Raw genomic sequence first — 23525 nt, 5'->3', positions numbered from 1 at the left:
TATGTTTATGGACATCTCTTTCCTTAGGTTAAGGAAGTTTTCTTCTATGATTTTGTTGAAGATATTTACTGGTGCTATGAGTTGGGAGTCTTCACTCTCTTCTATACCTATTATCCTTGGGTTTAAATTACTTATAAATGCCAATTCCTTAATACTGTACTAAGCTCCCCTATGACTTATGTAACACAAGGAGGTATGTCATTTCTAACAGGAATTTGGAGTCATTTCGCTGATGCCATAACTAAATCACACAAACAAAACGAGCACACAAGAAACTAGAATCTTTCACCAGATTCCAGAGCTTCCAAGAAGAAAAAATGCTGAAATTATTCACAAGAATATAAATAAACCATTGGTCATTTTATGTAATTTAACCCCTCCCTTGTCCCTGTTCTAGCCCCTAACTGGACTCGAGTGTTAGCTTTCACATCTCATAAGACTGAGAACCTTCTCTGTACATTTCAACAATGTTCTTGTCTTCCAATATTGGGCCTAATGGAAAGTAAGGCTTCATAATGGTATCTGATAGGAACCTGCTCAGCACTAGATGAAGACAAAAGGAATACTTTTCTCTTTCATGTGATGAACACTTCTGTTTTCTACAGCTTTACATAGCAACTTATACTAACTAAACTACTAATTTACCACATTTAATTACAGGGAAACCACAAACAGACACATATCCCTAAGGAATGACTGAGTCCCTAGTCTGCTATCATGTTATAGAAATTATAAGGCTACAGAAAATTAATACACTATGTTCACTGAGAAGGGCATTTTTCTTCCAGAAAGAAATTCAAAGTTATAGAGGAACTTAAATCCAGCAACATGGCTTCTCTGGCAATGGATCACATCCAAAGACCTTATATAAGTGAACCAGATGGAAGGCAGACACACCCTGGATGACAGCTGGCTGGAATACAGAAACACCCTTAGTACACACCTTTAATCCCCAACCAAAAATAAAATTAAAGTTAGTTTGTAGACGGCAAAATAATGAATCAAAGCAAGATTTGACAGAATAAGTCACAAACAGGATCCACCCAACTCTCAGGAGAATCCACAAATAAGAAAGAAGACTTAAGGGAGCAGTCCGCAGCCTGGGATGAGGAGGCACTTAACCAGGACAGTTTTACAGAGACAGGTTATAGGTGAAAACAGAATCAGCCAAAACATGTGAAAGAACCAGGAGATTAGAACAAATTGTTAGAATCCAAGCAGAGCAATTTAGTAAGATGCCGAGAGATGCTGATTTGAATCAGTTAGCTTGGACAAGAGGTTGGGCCAGAACATCTGAGTTGTTGAACCAGCCAACTAGTGTTTAGAATTAGGAACAGTGAGCTTATTCAGTAGTAAGTCTCCAAGACAACAATTATTTCTGGCGAATAGCAGGTACATTTATATAAGGATGAAGGGGAGAACAAAAATTGACTCAGAAAGCATTCAAAGAATTAGATAGTTTAGAGGACTCTTTAGGTCTTAGGGCTAAATCCATGTTTCTTTCCCTGTATAACACCATACTTAGTTGCCATGTGACTTTGTGCCACAGATCTCAGCACCCCAATCCTACCCAGTGATAGCTTGTTTCCCAGGAGACCACCACTACTGCCCCAAACCTGGCCCAAGTGGGACCTTCCCAGAGCCCACAGGATACAGGAACCAAAGAAGAGCAGTTTCCCATTTCCATCCGCACCCTGGAGCTGAACCTGTGCCACAGCTCTCAACACCCCAAACCAGTCTGGCTTTAGCTTGTCTCCCAGGAGTGCTGACACACCTAAGGTCACAAGCTTACAGGCTCAAGGTTCAGAGGAGGGACAAGCTCCAGTCAGAGACAACAAGACCAGCTAAAACCAGAAATAACCAGATGGCGAGAGGCAAGTGTAAGAAACTAAGCAATAGAAACCAAGGCTACTTGGCATCATCAGAACGTACTTCTCCCACCACAGCAATAACTGGATACCCCAACACACCAGAAAAGCAAGATTTGGATTTAAAATCCTATTTCATGATGATGATAGAGGACTTTATGAAGGATTCTCTTAAAAGAAATACAGGAGAATACAGATACATAGGTAGAAGCCCTTAAAGAGGAAACACATAAATCCCTTAAAGAAATACAAGAAAACACAATAGTCAAAGAAAATGCAAAATGCAAAAGGTAAAAAGCCCCTAATCCAAAACATCCAGGAAATCCAGGACACAATGAAAAGACCAAACCTAACGATAATAGGTATACAAGAGAGCAAAGATTACCAACTCAAAGGGCCAGTAAATATCTTCAACAAAATTATACGTTGGAGCAGAAAAGAAAATTCCTACCATCACATAATAATCAAAACACCAAATGCACAAATAAAGAAAGAATATTAAAAACAGCAAAAGGGAAAAGGTATCAGACTTCTCGCCAGAGACTCTAAAAGCCAGAAGATCTTGGGCAGCTGTCATACAGACCCTAAGAGAAAACAAATGCCAGCCCAGGCTGCTGTTTCCAGCAAAACTCGTAATAACCATAGATGGAGAAGCCAAGATATTCCACGACAAAACCAAATTTAAACAATATCTTTCCTCAAATCCAGCCCTACAAAGGACAACAAATCGAAAACTCCAACACAAGAAGGGAAACTACACCTTTTTTTTTTTTTTCAAAAGAAACCCTGAAAACTACATAACCAATCTGACAGGACTCATGGCAGTAATTTATAACAATTTTAAAAGTTATAAAGCTACTTTAAAAGGATTAGCTTCCTAAACTAGAACAAAGGAGTAACGGTGACTTCAGAGGACTGATAAGGTATTGAATGAGACCGTATGTTAATGCAGTAAACCTGACAATAAATAGAATGGAGCTAGAACAAACTTTAACAGAACGAACCTATTCAGAAACTACCAGAAAATCATAATTAAGAATGGCTAAAACAGAAACTTAAAACTTACAACCCATGTATTTGTGGTGCCATTTATAGTCTGTTCAAGTGCATGTAGAGCTCAGTATCATGCTTCTTCAGTAGATGATCCTGGATCTGGTTGACTTTTGTAACAATGGCAACTGTTGGGCCTAAATCCTGTGATTGAGCAAAGGGAATGGGGGTCATCAACGTTTCTTTTCCCTTTTGACCATTGTGCTCAAAAGTAGAAAACCAAGGTTCATAAGTTTCCATAAGCTGTGAGAACATTGCATAGGCATCACGCTCCAGATACTCAGGGTTCAAGAGAGTTTTCATTTCCTCACTGGGCTGTACAGACTCACTGGCGTGTAGAAAAGCTTGGTGGTCACAGTGAAGGGTGAAGATGATAGGCATTAGCAGCTCATGCATGTCCTGTTTACAAAGCAACTGCTAGCTTTCTCTAGCATAACAGAACAGAACATCTGTAAGAATTTTTCTCACATTTTCTTGTTGGAAAAATTGTATTTCAGGAAACGTTCTTTTGACATCTTGCTCAATCATGGACAGCAGTTCTTTATCTTGAAAGAATTTGTTCCAAAGGCTTCCTTCATCTTGTGAGAGGGGATTGTTGATCATCAGATACTGTTGGTCAACAACTTTCCTTGGATTAGTGATATGTATTTCTTTAATATTCCTATGCCAGGATCTTAGTTCTTTAATTCTACTGATCCATTGACTTTTATCTTGAGGAAGAACACAAAGAAAGAGCTTCCAGCAAATGCTGTGGAATCTGCTGCTTCTCAGCTGCCCATTAATCCCCTTCTGTCTCACTGTTGCCAAGTAGTTGTTATTTACAAAGATTTCTTCCCACTCTCATATATGAATTGAAGTTTCTGTTGGAGTATAAGTTGGAATTTGCTCCCCTTCCATTTTGACATGAATCTCCTCTTGGCTTATTTGAATAACTGAACAAGGGCTTGATGCCTACTTCTTGTTCTTCTGACTGCAGAGGATGTCTACGCAGGGTGGAGACAGTCACCAAAAGTAATTCCAGTATGAGAGTACTTCAGTATATATGACATTTTTCTTATCTTCACCACATTATTAGAAGTTTTCATTGACTTGATCACAAGGGCACATGTTCCATTATGTTCATAGCAGCCTTATTTGTGATATCCAGAACCTGGAAACAACCCAGATGTCCAGTAGTGCATCAGGGCTCCCCAGCTCCTACTCCCTGAATCCTCCTCCTCCCCTTCTTTCTCTCTCTCTCTCTCTCTCTCTCTCTCTCTCTCTCTCTCTCTCTCTCTCTCTCTCCTTCTCTCTCTCTCTCTGTCTCCCCTCTCTCCCCCCCAACCCCCCTGTCAGTCTGCCGGGATCTCATGGAACATGCTAGGCCTGGTCCAGCCAGCCCATTTTTCTCTTTTTAAATTTTTTATATTCCAACTGTTGCTCCACCTCCTGGTCCCTCCTCCCAGAATTCTTTGTCCCCTACCACCTTCCCTTTGCCTATCAAAGGATGCTTTCCAATCCAGCCAGTCAGCCACCTCAACCACCACCGCATCTCCTGGCCATCCCTCTTTCCTTGGGCATCAAGTTTTTACTGGATTAAGCACACCCTTTCCCACTGAGGCCAGACAAGGCAGTTCTTTGCTAAATATGTGCCTGGAGACACCAACCAGCCCATGTATGATCTTTGATTGGTGGCTTAGTCTTTGGGAGCTCTCAGGGGTCTGGGCTAGTTGACATTCCTGGTCTTCCTATGGGGTTACCATCCTCTTCAACTCCTTCAATCCTTCCCCTAATCTTCCATGGTTGGCTCTAAGTATCTGTATCTGACTCAATCAGCTGTTGGTAGACTGTCTGCAAGCCCAACATAGCATCAGTAATGTAAAAGGAAGAAAACACTCAAGAAAAGTAATAAGAAAACACATAACATACAGAGACCTTAAATGAATGGAAATGTGACAACAGAGGAAATAAATTGTGGGGAGCAAACAGACAACACATACTTTGTACCACTGGGGAAGTCTGTAGAATCTATTAGGTAGTGATTTAGTTAGGATGTCTCTAGGGTGTATACAATGAATGATATGACTTATATTCTTGGATCACAAAAGTCAGAGGCCAAGCAATTTGAGGTTAGTTTACTCAGTCTGTCAACCACCTCAAGGTTCTAGGTCATTGTCTCTGTGATTCTCTTAGATTTCAGTAGAAAACTCTAAAGTCATGAATCCAGTCTTCATATGCTAGCCATCCTAAGGCTAGGAAAAGAAACAGGTTTAGTAAACTTCCTTTATTAAGGCACTCTTCACTGTTGATGAAACTGTGAGACAGGTTTCTGACAGATTTCTATACCTCCCTATATATACATATAAAATTATACATATATCTACATATAAGAAAGTATGCACAGATGTACATATATATTCTATACATATATATTCTACACACACACACACACACACACACACACACACACACACATAATTGGCTCTCATGCCCTCTATCAACAAATATCCTCAGAAATATTATGAGATATTAACACAATGCTGTAAGAATGGCTGAAATTCTTTGAGTATGCTGTTTCATATAATTGGGCAAAATCAGAATTTCTATGCAACAAAGCAATGAAAAAAGAAACATGGGAGCTGCACTTGCTCAATGGTTCAGTAATGTTTTTAAGTTGTTGAAATAAGAAATAACTGCAAAGAATATAAGTTGGTTCTCTTCACCACTGGGCTTCAGTGTAGCTTTTAGAACTTAAAAGCCTCATAATTCATGCATTTCTGTGGAGATCACTGAAACACTAGACAAGTGCAGTCATTGTGATATGAATAGTGAAGGGCAGAAATGAATCAGATAAAGAAACAAAGCAAGTATTGTAGAAGCACCAGAAAGAGAAGGCAGGTGCAAATCTGCAACCCTGAGAGAGGGTCAGATGTCATGAGGAGGTGTAGTTATAGGCCAGGGGTAGTTCGGGGCAACTGATGGCATGCAATCCTGACAGCTGTGCCTTTCTACTAGATTGTTGGCAATCATAAATGGTTCTGTGGAAGAACTCATATCACAGAAGTTTAAAAGTGCCACAAATGAGAGCTTTCAGAAAACTTTTTTCTTCTCAGAGAGTTGGGCATTGAATATGTATTACCATACTATTACAAAAATATATTCATATATTTTGATTATTATTACACACTAAAACAATCTCAATTGAATTTCTATTTTCTGCTCCTTTGTTTCTGTATGTTTACATACATATGTGCTGTGCTAAGCATAAAGATGAAAATTTGTGGAAATCTCCAGGAAAATAATTATAGAAAATGATATTTTCTTCAGATGTCTTATTCAAATTGACAAAATAAGTGTCCTGGACTTTAATAGGCATCTTACTAGAGAAATGTCTTCAAGCCATTTGCTTGCCTATCTATTTACCCTGTCTGCAACAAATAATTTCATATTATGAATCTACTCCACATGGCAAGATATCTCCTAATATTTTCTATAGATATGTATGAAAACTATCTGTTCCCCACAAATTCTTTGCATCTTAGTGTTGGGACGGACACAGAGGGCATTGACTGAAACTACTTCAGAATTTAGAAATATTCATTCTAATCCATCTTCCTGGATAGAACAGAGATGTTACCATGTTCTTGCTTTGAAAGTATGGGATATAGCCCTTTAAACGATTACTCCAATATACTCATATACTTAGACACTTAGTCCCCCATTGGTAGCACTGTTTGGGGTAGGCTGTAGCTGGTGCAGTCAGTGGCATATGGAATGAGTCTCTGGTGGAAGGCTTTGAGAGTAAAGGCCTCATGAGATCTCTAGTTTGCTCTTTGTTTTGTACTAGAGGTTAAGAATATGAGTTTCAGTCTCCTATTTCTGGCACTGCACCTATCACCATGCTTGCCAACATGCCTGTCACTTGCAGCTTTGCTTCCATAACAGGATCAACATCTATCCCTCTGGAACCATAAGCCCTAGTAAACTGTTTTTGCCATAAGTTGCTTTTGGATGTGGTGTTCTATCATAGCAACAGAAAAGTTAACTAATGAAAAGTATAAAGTTTGTAACTAGCTTTCGTTATTCAGAACTCATAATTGTTTAGCCAATATAGACATGAAGATCTTCCGAAGGCTTTGAGTCTTATAATATAGAATACAATCTTTTATTGACTAATTTTTAGGTATTAGAAAACAGAAGGTGGATAATTGTGTGGGAGGCATTTAGACAGATGGATCTCCTTTTGGTATGTTTTAGGCAAGTTCAATTCTATTAAACTTAATTGATTTCTATTTGGGGTATTCCCTATGTAAAAGAGAGGTAGGAAATTCTCTTGTGAAGTGATTGATTCTGTTCTCATTTGGGTTTTCTAAGTATTGGGATTTAGATATTGAATTTTGTTGAAGCAAGTCCTCTTTCTATGCTTGAAGAGCCACCATAAATCATCTTTACAGGTTGAATAATCTGCTTACCTTCAAGTTTTCCTCCTGAATAGCATCTCCCTCCTACATTATATGTCTTTCTAGATGCAAACTGACATAGATACATTTGTTAACGACATGAACTGACTTGATATATTTTCAATGAACAAAGTAAAATAGACAGGAAATTATTTTTAAAGGATTCCATAACATCCCCAGATAGAGTCAGTTGTACAAGTCCATGAGAACAGTGAAACACTCCTGTAAAATAGATATTACCAGCTACCAGTGCCCAGTATTATGTATTTTCTAACATACCATCATACCATAATCTTACGCTAATTCATGAGAAGAGCAAGAAACATGTGTGATCGCATGCACTTTGCATGAAGACTGACCGAGTGAAGGTCAAAGAGTGAGATTAGAGCATGTCCCAGTGGAGAAAGGTAACAGATATTTGGAAGCAACTGTTAAGATGCACCAGGCTCGGAGCTCAGGAGTTTATTCATCTCACCACAAAACTATGAATTATCATCAGTCACTTGGCACTAATGAAAAATTAAGACAGAATGATGCGAACTAATCCATCCTGTTTACACAGCTCATATATGAGACCTGACATTTAAGTCAGAGTCTCCAACTTAGCATGTGTGACCAACAGGTACAGTGTAACAAGAGATAACAGCTCTGATGTTGGCTTCTTTATTTCTAGATCATAACCCTTTTACTGTCAACAGTTCTCATGTCCTACACTCAGGTTGCACTTCCCAGGGACTGTAAGCTAGAATTGGATCATTAAGAAAACTGAGTGTAGCAATAGTGGTGGTGAAAAGCCAGGGAGTGTTTATAAAGAGGGTTTAGCACTGTGCTCAGAAAGATGTCAGATTGAAACTGGCCTTTAGGAAGAAGTATATAGATGAGAAACCGGGAAATCTGGTAGATGATGTAATCAAGTAATAAGGCTTATGAAAATCTGAGTAACAAATTAAAGCAATTTCTTAAAAATATCCAAAATTCTTATTCAGTACTCTGATAGTTCTACTGAAAAATATAAATGCAATCACTGTTCTTAAGCTAACAGTCCAACAATTTGAAACTTCTTTACAAGTTTTAAATTATTGCTAGTATCAATGAGCTGACTTAGACAAATTCTTTGCTTTCTTTAGCCTGAATTGGAATAACAGTTCCTTTATCTTCATATACATCTTCAATGCAATAAGGGCTAGAAAATGTCTTCGATTATATTGTTCATATATGTTGGTGAATAATCTCTATACTGGTAAGTAGGTTCAGAATTCATTTAGTGTGATTAATTAAGGAAGAGAAGATAAGCTAACTCCCTTCAACTGTCTTCAACTTCTCAATATAAATAGTAGAAAATATAAATAACTACAAAATATAAATTTTAAATATGTGGATAAGTTAGAAATATCAAAATAGGGTCTGAGATTTTATGGTCTTATAAATGTTTTAGGGATATGTTATGCACATTGTAGTGTTATGGGGCAAATACCTCTCTGATAAAAGTAATATATCTATAAAATGTGCACTCCTGTCTAATTGAACTATTTGTTATTGCTTTTACTTGTAGTTTTTTGAAAAAAATCATTTGTTTATTTTCATAAGAATCCCAAGTTTGGAAATGAATCAGCACATTCCAGGCATGCTGGCTGATGCCTCTAATCCCAGAACCTTGAAGGGGGATCGAGAGGATCTTTTTAGTTTTAAGGGTAGACTAACCTAAATAGCATATCTCAAAATATAAAATGAAAAAGACACTAAGTTTAATGTGTGCAATCCATTTTGACCAAATTCCATCTGTAAAATAATGGAGCATTAGAAAATTCACTGGAAGAGAGATTTGAAAATCATACAGAGTTATATTTGCACATCAAAAGGAGAGCTGGTGAAAAATAATCCTCACTGAAAAAGTAGTTTCTGTTTTATAAAGTGGTAAAGAATGTGAGGAGCAGGGGTGATCTGAAAGCAGAATGTGGTATAGTGAAAGCAGACAGGGTGTTGCACAATATTTAATTACATAGTGAATCCTGAAATTGTGTTATTTACTAGAAAATCCCATATCTAGTTGTGGTGTGGCTCAACCCCAGTACATATCATTAATCCCAAACTATGAAGATAATCTACTATGTAGAAGAAAGCACCTATGTTTGAACATGATTTACAATTGAATGACAAAGTGACCAATCAGATAAAGATTTGATGTAATAGGATGTACCCAACTCTTACAAGAACAAAGAGAAAAGAGAGGCTATTCAAGAGACAGTAGGACCAAGAAAGAAATGGAGAAAGGGCAGTATTGCAGGGACAGTTGAACAAAGACAGGTTCCAGAAAGAGAAAAAGCCACACACAGAGGAAGACTCAATGAACCAGAGAATGAAACGGAGCTGGAAGATTAGAACAGATTGCCAAAGTTAGTATGCAACCAAGCAGAGCAATTCAGTTAGAAGCTGAAAGAAGTCACTTTGAACCAGTCAGCACAGAGAGGGGTTTTGAGACAGAACAGCCGAGTTGACCAGTCAGCCAGCATTCTTAGCAAGAACTAGAAACAGTGAGCTTATTCAGCAATAATTCTGAAAGGCATTGTAGGCCTAGACACAACTATCCGGAGGCTAGAAGCTTCCATGTCTAGACCCAGGTTAGCAGATGGATATAGTAAGCCTCAGAGAGAACAATTACTACAGGTAAATAAAAGTTACTTTTACATCTGGTGCAACCCAACATGATTAGAGAAGGAAAAAGCCCACCAGAGTTGAAGAGTTGTAGAAAGAAGAAAACAGAGGACAGCAGACCTCTGACAGAAAGCCACAAAGAAGAAATTCACCTGGGATTGTCTCCGGAGTAAGCATTAGTTCTTTTAGTTCCTCTGGACACCCAGAGAGGTTGGGGAAACTCTTAAGCAGCAGGAGTAGCAGAGGCAGCAGGAGCACCAGGAGTAGTAGGAGCAGCAGGAGTAGCAGGAGCAGCAGGAGCAGCAGGAGCAGCAGGAGCAGCAGGAGCAGCAGGAACAACACAGAAGTCTCTGAAACACTGAATCACAGTAAGCCTTCCTAAAAGATAATTTCAATTATGTAGACAGACTTTTCATGCATTAAAAACAGAATTGGGAAACTCCATTTCAGATCCCTTAAGAGCAAGGAAAGGACTTGAGGGGATAGAAATATTACTTGAAAAGGCCATTACAGTACTCACTACAATTGTGACCCCTGGAATAAATCTCTCCCTACTTTCAATTGCAATCTTTATAATTTTCTCTCTAAAAAGGCTTAACAAATAGCCCTACAACAAGAAAAATTAGCTATGATAATACAAAGGCTTGAGAGACAAGAAACAGAGGAAATAAGGAAACAGTAAATTCTTAATTGCGAGTCTCTGGTACCTAATAAAATTGAGGATTAAGATAGACAGCCCATTGCCCATGAGTAAGAAGCCTGTCTAGCTGGCATGGAACCAGGCATAGAATTTGAGTGGTTACATGTCTAGTTTATATATGTATTCATAAAGATCTAATTTTACCTTTATAAACAGAAAGGGGAAATAAGATTAGTTGAAAGTCACTGGGTGGTAGAAAATACTACTGAATTAAATCAACCTGTACACTTTCAAGATGTTTTAACATCAGAATAGAACTCAGAGAATGTATTCATTTAGGAAAGAGGTTTTGCCCATGAAACAGTATGGGTTTTATCAAAATTTATGAAGATCTAATCTGAGCAAGAAAAGATTCCACATGAAAGTGTACCTTCCTAGAGTCATACTTTCATGTGGAAATTTTTCTTACTCAGAAAGACAGCAATGCAGATGACACAGAAAGCAGACCTCACCCTCCACACACACACACACACACACACACACACACACACACGTGAAAACAGTTCAACAAATGAGCTGAAGATGGACAAATCATTCATCAGACTGGAAGATTGAATACCTTGATGCTGAAATGGACTGTTGCTGAAGACAGATGATCAGGCCTGCAGATTGAAGGAGCATCACATTGATGGACATCTGGATTATAAGGACATCTGGATGCTTAACTTTTGGTTATAAAACTTATCTAAAAGTCAAACTATATACAACTTTTAGCTTAGACATAAAGGGAAAAAATTGTTCAATATTTTACACTGTGATCCCTAAAATTATATTTACTGAAAAAAAAATACATTTCTAGTTGTGGTATAGCTCAGCCCTTAGTATACCTTAATCCCTCTGGCTGGAATACAGACATGCCCTAAGTACACACCTTCAATCCCAAAGAATGAAGGTAAATTTGGTTTGTGAAAAGAAGCACTATGTTTGAAAGGTGTCTAATTCAGTGGCAGACAAAGTGGCAAATCAGAGAAAGATTTGACAGAATAAGTTATGTCCAACTATCATGAGAAGAAAGATCAAAGGGAAACTACTTGAGGGGCAATGTAGACAGAGAGAGGAGAGAAGAGGCAGTTTTACCTGGAGAGGTTTACAGAGATAGGTGGCAGAGAGAGAGAATAAGCTAGACACGCCAGAGAATGAGAATGAGGCAGAAGATTAGAACAGATTGTTAGAGTTAGTGTGAGGCCAAGTGAAGCAACTCAGTTAGGGGATGGGAGAGAAGCCAGATTGAATCAGCCAGCTTGGAGAATAGTTTGAACCAAAACAGTTGAGTTGAACCAGCCAGTCAGAGTTCAGAAAGAACAAGAAAGGGTGAGTCTAATCAGAAGTCTCAGTAGCTGAAAATATTCTGGGCCTAGATAAGATAGTATGGAGGCTCAAAGCTTCCAGAACTAGACCTGTTAGCAGACTGAGGCAGTAAGCCTTGGAGACAATTACCTCTAGTGAATAAAAGCTACTTTTACAAAAGGGTAAGGTAGGGATTGAGGAGATAAGGAGTGTGTGTGTGTGTGTGTGTGTGTGTGTGTGTGTGTGTGTGTGTGTGTGTGTGTGTGTGTGTTTACACCTAATCTGTGCAGAAGCCTGCTATTTTGTAAGCCATTAAAACCCAGCAGTTGACCAAAACAGAAGCAGAGATCCATAGCGAAAATTAGAAAAAGCTCGGGAGTCTTGTAGAAAGGTTGAGGGAAGGAATTGAGGGACCCAGAGGCAATAGGAACGCCATAAAAATATGAAAAGAATCAACTAAACTGGTAACTTAGGGCTGTGAAAGACTGAGCCACCAACCAAAGAACATACATGGGCTGGTCATAGCCTCCCCACACATATGTAGCAGATATGCAATCTGATCTTTATGTGAGTCTCCCAACAAATAAAATAGAGGCAGTTCCCGACTCTGTTGCTCACCTGTGGATACTATTGCCCTAAATGGGCTGAGAGGAGAAGGGGTCTGTGATTGGAATGTAAAGTGAACAAATAAATTAGTGAAAAAAATAAAATCAATTAAGGCAGGATCCGCACAAAATAAATCATAATGAGTTATGCAGAAAACCCCAATGAAATAACCAAAGATGAATGGATGGAAAGGGTCAATGACTTACATGTTCAATGAGCAGATATGAACCGACTCATCATGAACTACCAGAAGGCTCGAAGGACACCCCAGAGAGAATTCAGATGGAGTCTGGGATTGAACCAAGTGTGGACCTAGAAACACTTGATGAGCAAATCAAGATTTGGGAGTTGATTCTGAAGCTTCAGAACCAGGAGGCATTGCCTTGATCAACAGCCTCCACCCAGAGCTCCTAGACACAAACTGGGATCTTTACCTCCACCTTCAGCAACAACACTTGATTGAACTTCTCTGTCAGCATGAGACAGAAGCAGCATTGGATGCTGCTCAGATGCAAATAGCAGAGGAGGGTGAGGAAGGCAGAGAATACCTCACAGAAATCGAGCACACATTGGCCTTGCTGGCCTTCGATAGCCCTGAGGAGTCACCTTTTGGAGACCTACTCTACATGATGCAGAGGCATATGGTATGGAGTGAAATTAACCAGGCTGTTCTGGATCATGAGAGTTGAGAGTCCACAACACTCAAGCTGGCAAAATTACTGAAACTGATACTTTGGGCTCAGAATGAGCTAGACCAGGAGAGAGTAAAATATTACAAAATGACAGACCTCAGCAAAGGCGTGATTGAGGAGCCCAAGTAGAGCCTGTGCACGGACCCAGTACTGTCAATCGGCACAGGACTCTATCTCCTCCGGCTGTAACTGTCAGATTGTCACCACGGTGGAGAACCTTTCCCTTGTACTTTTCTTTGAGCCCATTGTTTAAAAGGGGGAAATGGCAAACCCATGATGGAAGACACCACCTCTGCCATGCCCTGTATCCGAGGACTGCAGTTGACTATCCTCCTGCTTCCGGATTGCTGGTTCCAGAAGAAGTTGTTTGCCACTGTGTACTGCACTGCTAGAGAGCATCATCTCAGCTGAAGACCTCACACAGGAAAAGTACTCATGCTTCTGCTGCCTGCTAGCATGCATGGGGGCAGGGATTTATCTTCCTAACTCTCTGCAGATCTTCCTGGTTTTCCTTACCCCTTCTTGTCTTTCTTTTTCTTCCTCCTTTTGTACCTTCCTAGGAAAGAATATATAAATTTGCAAATCTTAATTTCCAAAATAACTTTGTGTGGGTATTGAAAAAAAGTTGCTGTTCTAAAAGTTACCTTTAAACCCAAAGATAGCTCTATCATTCAGCAAAGATACAGCTTAGTAAATAAATTCTTTTCTGCAGCAGATGGAAACTATTACAGAGATCCAAAACTGGTTAGCATTCAAGGAACAGGTGATTGTGAGGTTTCCAAGTCCCATCAGTTTACCAAAGATGCAATACCAAGACCTAAGGCCAAGTAAACATTCCATAAGGGCAGAGAGATTTTTAAGAGCAAGAAGCCCATTGTGAAATAGTGTCTTTTTGACAGGACAGGGAAACTTCACCTATGAAATCTCAAAAGTGTGGCTGCTTAAAGTCAACACCAACATAGAACGGGCAATTTCACAAGTCCTCATCCTTAGATTAAAAATTAAAGGAAATCAATGTCTTCTGGCAGTTCTGGGGAGAGAGGTAGAGGAGGGGGGAGGGACGGAGGGAAGGAGGAAAGGAGGAAGGAGGAAAGGAGGAAAGGAGGGGAGGAGGAAAGGACGGAAGGAGGGAAGGAGGGAAGGAGGGAAGGAGGGAAGGAGGGAAGGAGGGAAGGAGGGAAGGAGGGAAGGAGGGAAGGAATCAGTTCTCTCTAGAGGCAAGCCCCAATCAATATCCAGTCCCGATCAGTCAGCTCTAAACCCGTGTGCACGCTAGCAACATTAGGCTGACTCAGATCTCAGATCATACAGACCAAACATAAAATGGGAGCAGGGAACTGAGCAGGGCGTGCTTCCTAGTAAATATCTTCTCAATGTCAAATGCTGTCTGAGATATTCAGGAAGGTTTCTTCAGGGGTTATCTTTTACATCTATGTAAAATTATTTCTTCATGACTGTTGTGTTCACTGAAGGCTGGTAAAATAGTCCAAGTTTTAGTAAGCATAATAAACTGGTCTTAAAGTCACAATCGCCTTCAGCAGGATGGTTTAGAATCTGTCATCCAACCAAGATTGCCTATTCCTGATAATATTGTATGGAAATTCTTATTCCTTAAACTGTTGCAAATTTTGGTTTCCATTCATTTAGACAAAACTGTAAACTTACACATAAAGGGGGAATGTTGCAGAATGTTAAATATGCCGGTTTTAGTGATTTAACACCACTAACAAGGATAAAAATAGTTGTAAAACTGTTAAAACAGAGCTGACATAAAATGTTGGGGAAAAGATGCTTAGAAGGATAAAACCGTACTAAAGAAATACTGTAAAATATTAAAAGGATCCCTGGGATTATTATGGTATTTACGTCAAATATGCATGTAGAGTCCTAATGAAATTGTAAAAATGTAAGCATGCAAAAAGCTATATGTTTAAATTATGATGATATTGTAGAAATAATAACCATTTTAATATATGCAATTAAATCCACAAATTAAAGGCAATCAATGTTTTCCACAAATAGTCAAGTCAGTTTCATTTATTGTTGCTCAGAAACCAAATCACTTCTTTTTAAATTCTATTTCTATAAACATCCTCCATCTTGACATGTTTATAACTTCTTTGACCTTTGATCTTTTTGAATGTCCTGAACTCTTTGGATTGACTTTGCCACAGTGGACATTCAGATATGCAATAACAGCTATGGAGCATTCACTGTTCATCCATCTGTATGTGTCTATGGATGTTTGTTACCATAATTAAAGGTTTTAGATAACAGAACTCAAGGATATGGTACTTGGATGTAAACATAAAATTCTCATTGAGAAAGGACAGATAAACAGTTCTCTGCACCCAAATCCCATGGGAGGGAGAGCTAAACCTACAAAGAGGCAGACACGCCTGGGAAACCAGAAGAGACTGCACCCTGCACACATCTCTGACGCCAGAGAAAAACACCAAACGCCATCTGGAACCCTGGTGCACGGAGGCTCCCGGAAAGGGCATCGCAGATCTTCCTGGTTGCTGCCGTCGCAGAGAGCTTGTAGGCAGCACGCTACGAGCAAACTTGAGCCTTGGGACCACAGGTAAGACCAACTTTTCTGCTGCAAGAGACCTGCCTGGTGAACTCAGGACACACAAAGGCAAAATTCCTCTAGGACCAGGCACTTCCTGTGTTTACCTGGAGTCTCAAACCTGCGGATCCCGGCCCGCAGCAGCTCTCTGCTCCCAGACCCCGTGGGAGAGAGACCTCACCGCCTGGTCAGGTGAGCACTCCTGAGGCTGCAGAGCAGAAGAGACCACCAACACTGCCCACCCCTGTCCACATCCCTGGCCCAAGAGGAAACTGTATAAGGCCTCTGGGTTCCCGTGGGGGAGGGCCCAGGAGCGGCAAAACCCCTGCCCCCGAGACACCGCCTAAACCTGAAAGGACAGACCTTAAAAACAGTTCTCTACACCCAAATCCCGTGGGAGGGAGAGCTAATCCTACAGAGAGGCAGACATGCCTGGGAAACCAGAAGAGACTGCACTCTGCACACATCTCTGACGCCAGAGGAAAACACCCCACAAGCAAACTTGAGCCTCGGGACCACAGGTAAGAACAACTTTTCTGCTGCAAGTGAGCTGCCTGGTGAACTCCAGACACAGGCCCACAGGAACAGCTGAAGACCTGTAGATAGGAAAAACTACACGCCCAAAAGCAGAACACTCTGTCCCCATAACAGGCTGAAAGAAAACAGGAAAACAGGTCTACAGCACTCCTGACACACAGGCTTATAGAAGAGTCTTGCCACTGTCAGAAATAGCAGAACAAAGTAACACTAGAGATAATCTGATTGCGAGAGGCAAGCACAGGAACCCAAGCAACAGAAACCAAGACTACATGGCATCATCTGAGCCCAATTCTCCCACCAAAGCAAACACGGAATATCCAAACACACCAGAAAAGCAAGATCTAGTTTCAAAAATCATATTTGATCATGATGCTGGAGGACTTCAAGAAAGACATGAAGAACTCCCTTAGAGAACAAGTAGAAGCCTACAGAGAGGAATCGCAAAAATCCCTGACAGAATTCCAGGAAATCATAATTAAACAAGTAGAAGCCCATAGAGAGGAGTCACAAAAATCCCTGAAAGAATTCCAGGAAAACACAATCAAAGAGTTGAAGGAATTAAAAATGGAAATAGAAGCAATCAAGAAAGAACACATGGAAACAACCCTGAATATAGAAAACCAAAAGAAGAGACAAGGAGCTGTAGATACGAGCTTCACCAACAGAATACAAGAGATGGAAGAGAGAATCTCAGGAGCAGAAGATTCCATAGAAATCATTGACTCAACTGTCAAAGATAATGTAAAGCAGAAAAAGCTACTGGTCCAAAACATACAGGAAATCCAGGACTTAATGAGAAGATCAAACCTAAGGATAATAGGTATAGAAGAGAGTGAAGACTCCCAGCTCAAAGGACCAGTAAATATCTTCAACAAAATCATAGAAGAAAACTTCCCTAACCTAAAAAAAGAGATACCCATAGGCATACAAGAAGCCTACAGAACTCCAAATAGATTGGACCAGAAAAGAAACACCTCCCGTCACATAATAGTCAAAACACCAAACGCACAAAATAAAGAAAGAATATTAAAAGCAGTAAGGGAAAAAGGTCAAGTAACATATAAAGGCAGACCTATCAGAATTACACCAGACTTTTCACCAGAAACTATGAAAGCCAGAAGATCCTGGACTGATGTCATACAGACCCTAAGAGAACACAAATGCCAGCCCAGGTTACAGTATCCTGCAAAACTCTCAATTAACATAGATGGAGAAACCAAGATATTCCATGACAAAACCAAATTTACACAATATCTTTCTACAAATCCAGCACTACAAAGGATAATAAATGGTAAAGCCCAACATAAGGAGGCAAGCTATACCCTAGAAGAAACAAGAAACTAATCGTCTTGGCAACAAAACAAAGAGAAGAAAAGCACACAAACATAACCTCACATCTAAATATAAATATAACAGGAAGCTATAATCACTATTCCTTAATATCTCTCAAAATCAATTGCCTCAACTCCCCAATAAAAAGACATAGATTAACAAACTGGATATGCAACGAGGACCCTGCATTCTGCTGCCTACTGGAAACAAACCTCAGAGACAAAGACAGACACTACCTCAGAGTGAAAGGCTGGAAGACAACTTTCCAAGCAAATGGTCAGAAGAAGCAAGCTGGAGTAGCCATTCTAATATCAAATGAAATCAATTTTCAACTAAAATTCATCAAAAAAGATAAGGAAGGACACTTCATATTTATCAAAGGAAAAATCCAATGAGATGAACTCTCAATCCTAAATATCTATTCCCCAAATACAAGGGCACCTACATACGTAAAAGAAACCTTACTAAAGCTCAAACACACATTGCACCTCACACAATAATAGTAGGAGACTTCAACACCCCACTCTCATCAATGGACAGATCATGGAAACAGAAATTAAACAGAGACGTAGAGAGACTAAGATAAGTCATGAGCCAAATGGACTTAACGGATATTTATAGAACATTCTACCCTAAAGCAAGAGGATATACCTTCTTCTCAGCTCCTCATGGTACTTTCTTCAAAATTGACCATATAATTGGTCAAAAAACCGGCCTCAACAGGTACAGAAAGATAGAAATAATCCCATGCGTGCTATCGGACCACCACGGCCTAAAACTGGTCTTCAATAACACTAAGGGAAGAATGCCCACATATACGTGGAAATTGAACAATGCTCTACTCAATGATAACCTGGTCAAGGAAGAAATAAAGAAAGAAATTGAAGACTTTTTAGAATTTAATGAAAATGAAGGTACAACATATCCAAACTTATGGGACACAATGAAAGCTGTGCTAAGAGGAAAACTCATAGCGCTGAGTGCCTGCAGAAAGAAACAAGAAAGAGCATATGTCAGCAGCTTGACAGCACACCTAAAAGCTCTAGAACAAAAAGAAGCAAATACACCCAGGAGGAGTAGAAGGCAGGAAATAATCAAACTCAGAGCTGAAATCAACCAAGTAGAAACAAAAAGGACCATAGAAAGAATCAACAGAACCAAAAGTTGGTTCTTTGAGAAAATCAACAAGATAGATAAACCCTTAGCCAGACTAACAAGAGGACACAGAGAGTGTATCCAAATTAACAAAATCAGAAATGAAAAGGGAGACATAACTACAGATTCAGAGGAAATTCAAAAAATCATCAGATCTTACTATAAAAGCCTATATTCAACAAAACTTGAAAATCTGCAGGAAATGGACAATTTCCTAGACAGATACCAGGTACCGAAGTTTAATCAGGAACAGATAAACCAGTTAAACAACCCCATAACTCCTAAGGAAATAGAAGCAGTCATTAAACGTCTCCCAACCAAAAAGAGCCCAGGTCCAGACGGGTTTAGTGCAGAATTCTATCAGACCTTCATAGAAGACCTCATACCAATATTATCCAAACTATTCCACAAAATTGAAACAGATGGATCACTACTGAATTCCTTCTATGAAGCCACAATTACTCTTATACCTAAACCACACAAAGACCCAACAAAGAAAGAGAACTTCAGACCAATTTCCCTTATGAATATCAACGTAAAAATACTCAATAAAATTCTGGCAAACCGAATTCAAGAGCACATCAAAACAATCATCCACCATGATCAAGTAAGCTTCATCCCAGGCATGCAGGGATGACTTAATATACGGAAAACCATCAACGTGATCCATTATATAAACAAACTGAAAGAACAAAACCACATGATCATTTCATTAGAAGCTGAGAAAGCATTTGACAAAATTCAATACCCCTTCATGATAAAAGTCCTGGAAAGAATAGGAATTCAAGGCCCATACCTAAACATAGTAAAAGCCATATACAGCAAACCAGTTGCTAACATTAAACTAAATGGAGAGAAACTTGAAGTAATCCCACTAAAATCGGGGACTAGACAAGGCTGCCCTCTCTCTCCCTACTTACTCAATATAGTTCTTGAAGTTCTAGGCAGAGCAATCAGACAACAAAAGGAGGTCAAGGGGATACAGATTGGAAAAGAAGAAGTCAAAATATCACTATTTGCAGATGATATGATAGTTTATTTATGTGATCCCAAAAGTTCCACCAGAGAACTACTAAAGCTGATAAGCAACTTCAGCAAAGTGGCTGGGTATAAAATTAACTCAAATAAATCAGTAGCCTTCCTCTACACAAAAGAGAAACAAGCCGAGAAAGAAATTAGGGAAACGACACCCTTCATAATAGACCCAAATAATGTTAAGTACCTCGGTGTGACTTTAACCAAGCAAGTAAAAGATTTGTACAATAAGAACTTCAAGACTCTGAAGAAAGAAATTGAAGAAGACCTCAGAAGATGGAAAGATCTCCCATGCTCATGGATTGGCAGGATTAATATAGTAAAAATGGCCATTTTACCAAAAGCGATCTACAGATTCAATGCAATCCCCATCAAAATACCAATCCAATTCTTCAAAGAGTTAGACAGAACAATTTGCAAATTCATCTGGGATAGCAAAAAACCCAGGATAGCTTAAACTATCCTCAACAATAAAAGGACTTTGGGGGAATCACTATCCCTGAACTCAAGCAGTATTACAGAGCAATAGTGATAAAAACTGCATGGTATTGGTACAGAGACAGACAGATAGACCAATGGAACAGAATTGAAGACCCAGGAATGAACCCACACACCTATGGGCACTTGATTTTTGACAAAGGAGCCAAAACCATCCAATGGAAAAAAGATAGCATTTTCAGCAAATGGTGCTGGTTCAACTGGAGGTCAACATGTAGAAGAATGCAGATCGATCCATGCTTATCACCCTGTACAAAGCTTAAGTCCAAGTGGATCAAGGACCTCCACATCAAACCAGATACACTCAAACTAATAGAAGAAAAACTAGGGAAGCATCTGGAACACATGGGCACGGGAAAAAATTTCCTAAACAAAACACCAATGGCGTATGCTCTAAGATCAAGAATCGACAAATGGGATCTCATAAAACTGCAAAGTTTCTGTAAGGCAAAGGACACTGTGGTTAGGACAAAATGGCAACCAACAGATTGGGAAAAGATCTTTACCAATCCTACAACAGATATAGGCCTTATATCCAAAATATACAAAGAACTCAAGAAGTTAGACCGCAGGGAGACAAATAACCCTATTTAAAAAATGAGGAAAAAGAATACCCTTGGCTGGGAAGGGAGAGGCAAAGATTAAAACAGAGACTGAAGGAACACCCATTCAGAGCCTGCCCCACAGGTGGCCCATACATATACAGCCACCCAATTGGACAAGATGGATGAAGCAAAGAAGTGCAGACCGACAGGAGCCAGATGTAGATCGCTCCTGAGAGACACAGCCAGAATACAGCAAATACAGAGGCGAATGCCAGCAGCAAACCACTGAGCTGAGAATAGGTCCCCCGTTGAAGGAATCAGAGAAAGAACTGGAAGAGCTTGAAGGGGCTCGAGACCCCAAAAGTACAACAATGTCAAGCAACCAGAGCTTCCAGGGACTAAGCCACTACCTAAAGACTATATATGGACTGACCCTGGACTCTGACCCCATAGGTAGCAATGAATATCCTAGTAAGAGCACCAGTGGAAGGGGAAGCCCTGGGTCCTGCTAAGACTGAACCCCCAGTGAACTAGACTATGGGGGGAGGGCGGCAATGGGGGGAGGGTTGGGAGGGGAACACCCATAAGGAAGGGGAGGGGGGAGGGGGATTTTGCCCGGAAACCGGGAAAGGGAATAACACTTGAAATGTATATAAGAAATACTCAAGTTAATAAAAAATAAATAAATAAATAAATAAATAAATGTTAAAAAAATGGGGTTCAGAGCTAAACAAAGAATTCACAGCTGAGGAATGCTGAATGGCTGAGAAACACCTAAAGAAATGTTCAACATCTTTAGTCATAAGGGAAATGCAAATCAAACAACCCTGAGATTTCACCTCACACCAGTGAGAATGGCTAAGATCAAAAACTCAGGTGACAGCAGATGCTGGCGAGGATGCGGAGAAAGAGGAACACTCCTCCATTGTTGGTGGGATTGCAGACTGGTACAACCATTCTGGAAATCAGTCTGGAGATTCCTCAGAAAATTGGACATTGAACTGCCTGAGGATCCAGCTATACCTCTCTTGGGCATATACCCAAAAGATGCCCCAACATATAAAAAAAGTCACGTGCTCCACTACGTTCATCGCAGCCTTATTTATAATAGCCAGTAGCTGGAAAGAACCCAGATGCCCTTCAACAGAGGAATGTGGTACATCTACACAATGGGATATTACTCAGCTATCAAAAACAACGACTTTATGAAATTCGTAGGCAAATGGTCGGAACTGGAAAATATCATCCTGAGTGAGCTAACCCAATCACAGAAAGACATACATGGTATGCACTCATTGATAAGTGGCTATTAGCCCAAATGCTTGAATTACCCTAGATGCCTAGAACAAATGAAACTCAAGACGGATGATCAAAATGTGTATCCTTCACTCCTTCTTTAAAAGGGGAACAAGAATACCCTTGGCAGGGAATAGAGAGGCAAAGATTAAAACAGACACAGAAGGAACACCCATTCAGAGCCTGCCCCACATGTGGCCCATGCATATACAGCCATCCAATTAGACAAGATGGATGAAGCAAAGAAGTGCAGGCCGACAGGAGCCGGATGTAGATCTCTCCAGAGAGACACAGCCAGAATACAGCAAACACAGAGGCGAATGCCAGCAGCAAACCACTGAATTGAGAATAGGACCCCCGTTGAAGGAATCAGAGAAAGGACTGGAAGAGCTTGAAGGGGCTCGAGACCCCATATGTACAACAATGCCAAGCAACCAGAGCTTCCAGGGAGTAAGCCACTACCTAAAGACTATACATGGACTGACCCTGGACTCTGACCCCATAGGTAGCAATGAATATCCTAGTAAGAGCACCAGTGGAAGGGGAAGCCCTGGGTCCTGCTAAGACTGAACCCCCAGTGAACTAGACTGTTGGGGGAAGGGCGACAAGGGGGGGAGGATGGGGAGGGGAACACCCATAAAAAAGGGGAGGGGGGAGGGGAATGTTTGCCCGGAAACCGGGAAAGGGAATAACACTCGAAATGTGTATAAGAAATACTCAAGTTAATAAAAAAAAAATTCTCATTGAGCCTCAGTGTTGTGAAAATGATTAGACTTTACAATCGAGCTAATTCAGGTTTAAATTGAAAAACAAGCATAATCATATATGGAAAACATTTCATCTCATTCATGAACTGCCTGTTCATGCCTCTGATTGTGTTCTTTGCTGTACAGAAATATTCTAGCTTCATGTCATTTGTCTGAATGCACAGAGGACACTGTTCAGAAAGTTCTTTATTGTGACAATGAATTAAAATATAGCTGTCTCTCTTCTCTCAGACTTAGGACATCAAATCTTAAGTCAAATCCTTAATCAGTTTGGAGCTGAGTTTTGTACAGGGCGAAGGATATGGATAAAGTTCATTCCTCTACACGGAGCTGTCCATTTTGACTGCCATCATTTATTGGAGATGCTGTCTTTTCTTCATTTTGTATTGTCGACTTCTTTGTCCAAAATTGGATATATTAGGAGCATAGGTTTATAGTTCCCCTCTTCTATTCACATATCAATTAAGTTACTACAGTGTTTCATTATTACA

The 23525-nt window shown here is 39.9% G+C and overlaps 1 long non-coding RNA gene and 2 pseudogenes across 1 annotated transcript in view; 2 read left to right on the top strand and 1 right to left on the bottom strand.

Moving 5' to 3' along the window:
- The window catches only part of LOC148005922 (uncharacterized), a 173483-nt gene extending 171133 nt beyond the window's left edge, over positions 1-2350 (top strand). The window contains exon 9 of the long non-coding RNA XR_015620361.1: positions 789-2350. This is a non-coding gene — a long non-coding RNA (uncharacterized LOC148005922). The remainder of the gene's footprint in view (positions 1-788) is intronic.
- Positions 2351-2930: 580 nt separating this feature from the next.
- Positions 2931-8983, bottom strand: Tbc1d5-ps1 (TBC1 domain family, member 5, pseudogene 1; annotated as a pseudogene).
- A 3758-nt stretch (positions 8984-12741) lies between these two features.
- On the top strand, positions 12742-13423 carry Gid8-ps1 (GID complex subunit 8 homolog, pseudogene 1; annotated as a pseudogene).
- Positions 13424-23525: the final 10102 nt, after the last annotated feature.

This window comes from Rattus norvegicus, chromosome 5, assembly GCF_021556685.1.
Source record: "Rattus norvegicus strain SHRSP/BbbUtx chromosome 5, alternate assembly SHRSP_T2T, whole genome shotgun sequence".
Taxonomy (NCBI): Eukaryota; Metazoa; Chordata; class Mammalia; order Rodentia; family Muridae; genus Rattus; species Rattus norvegicus.
This window is presented reverse-complemented; position numbering and strand designations above follow the sequence as displayed.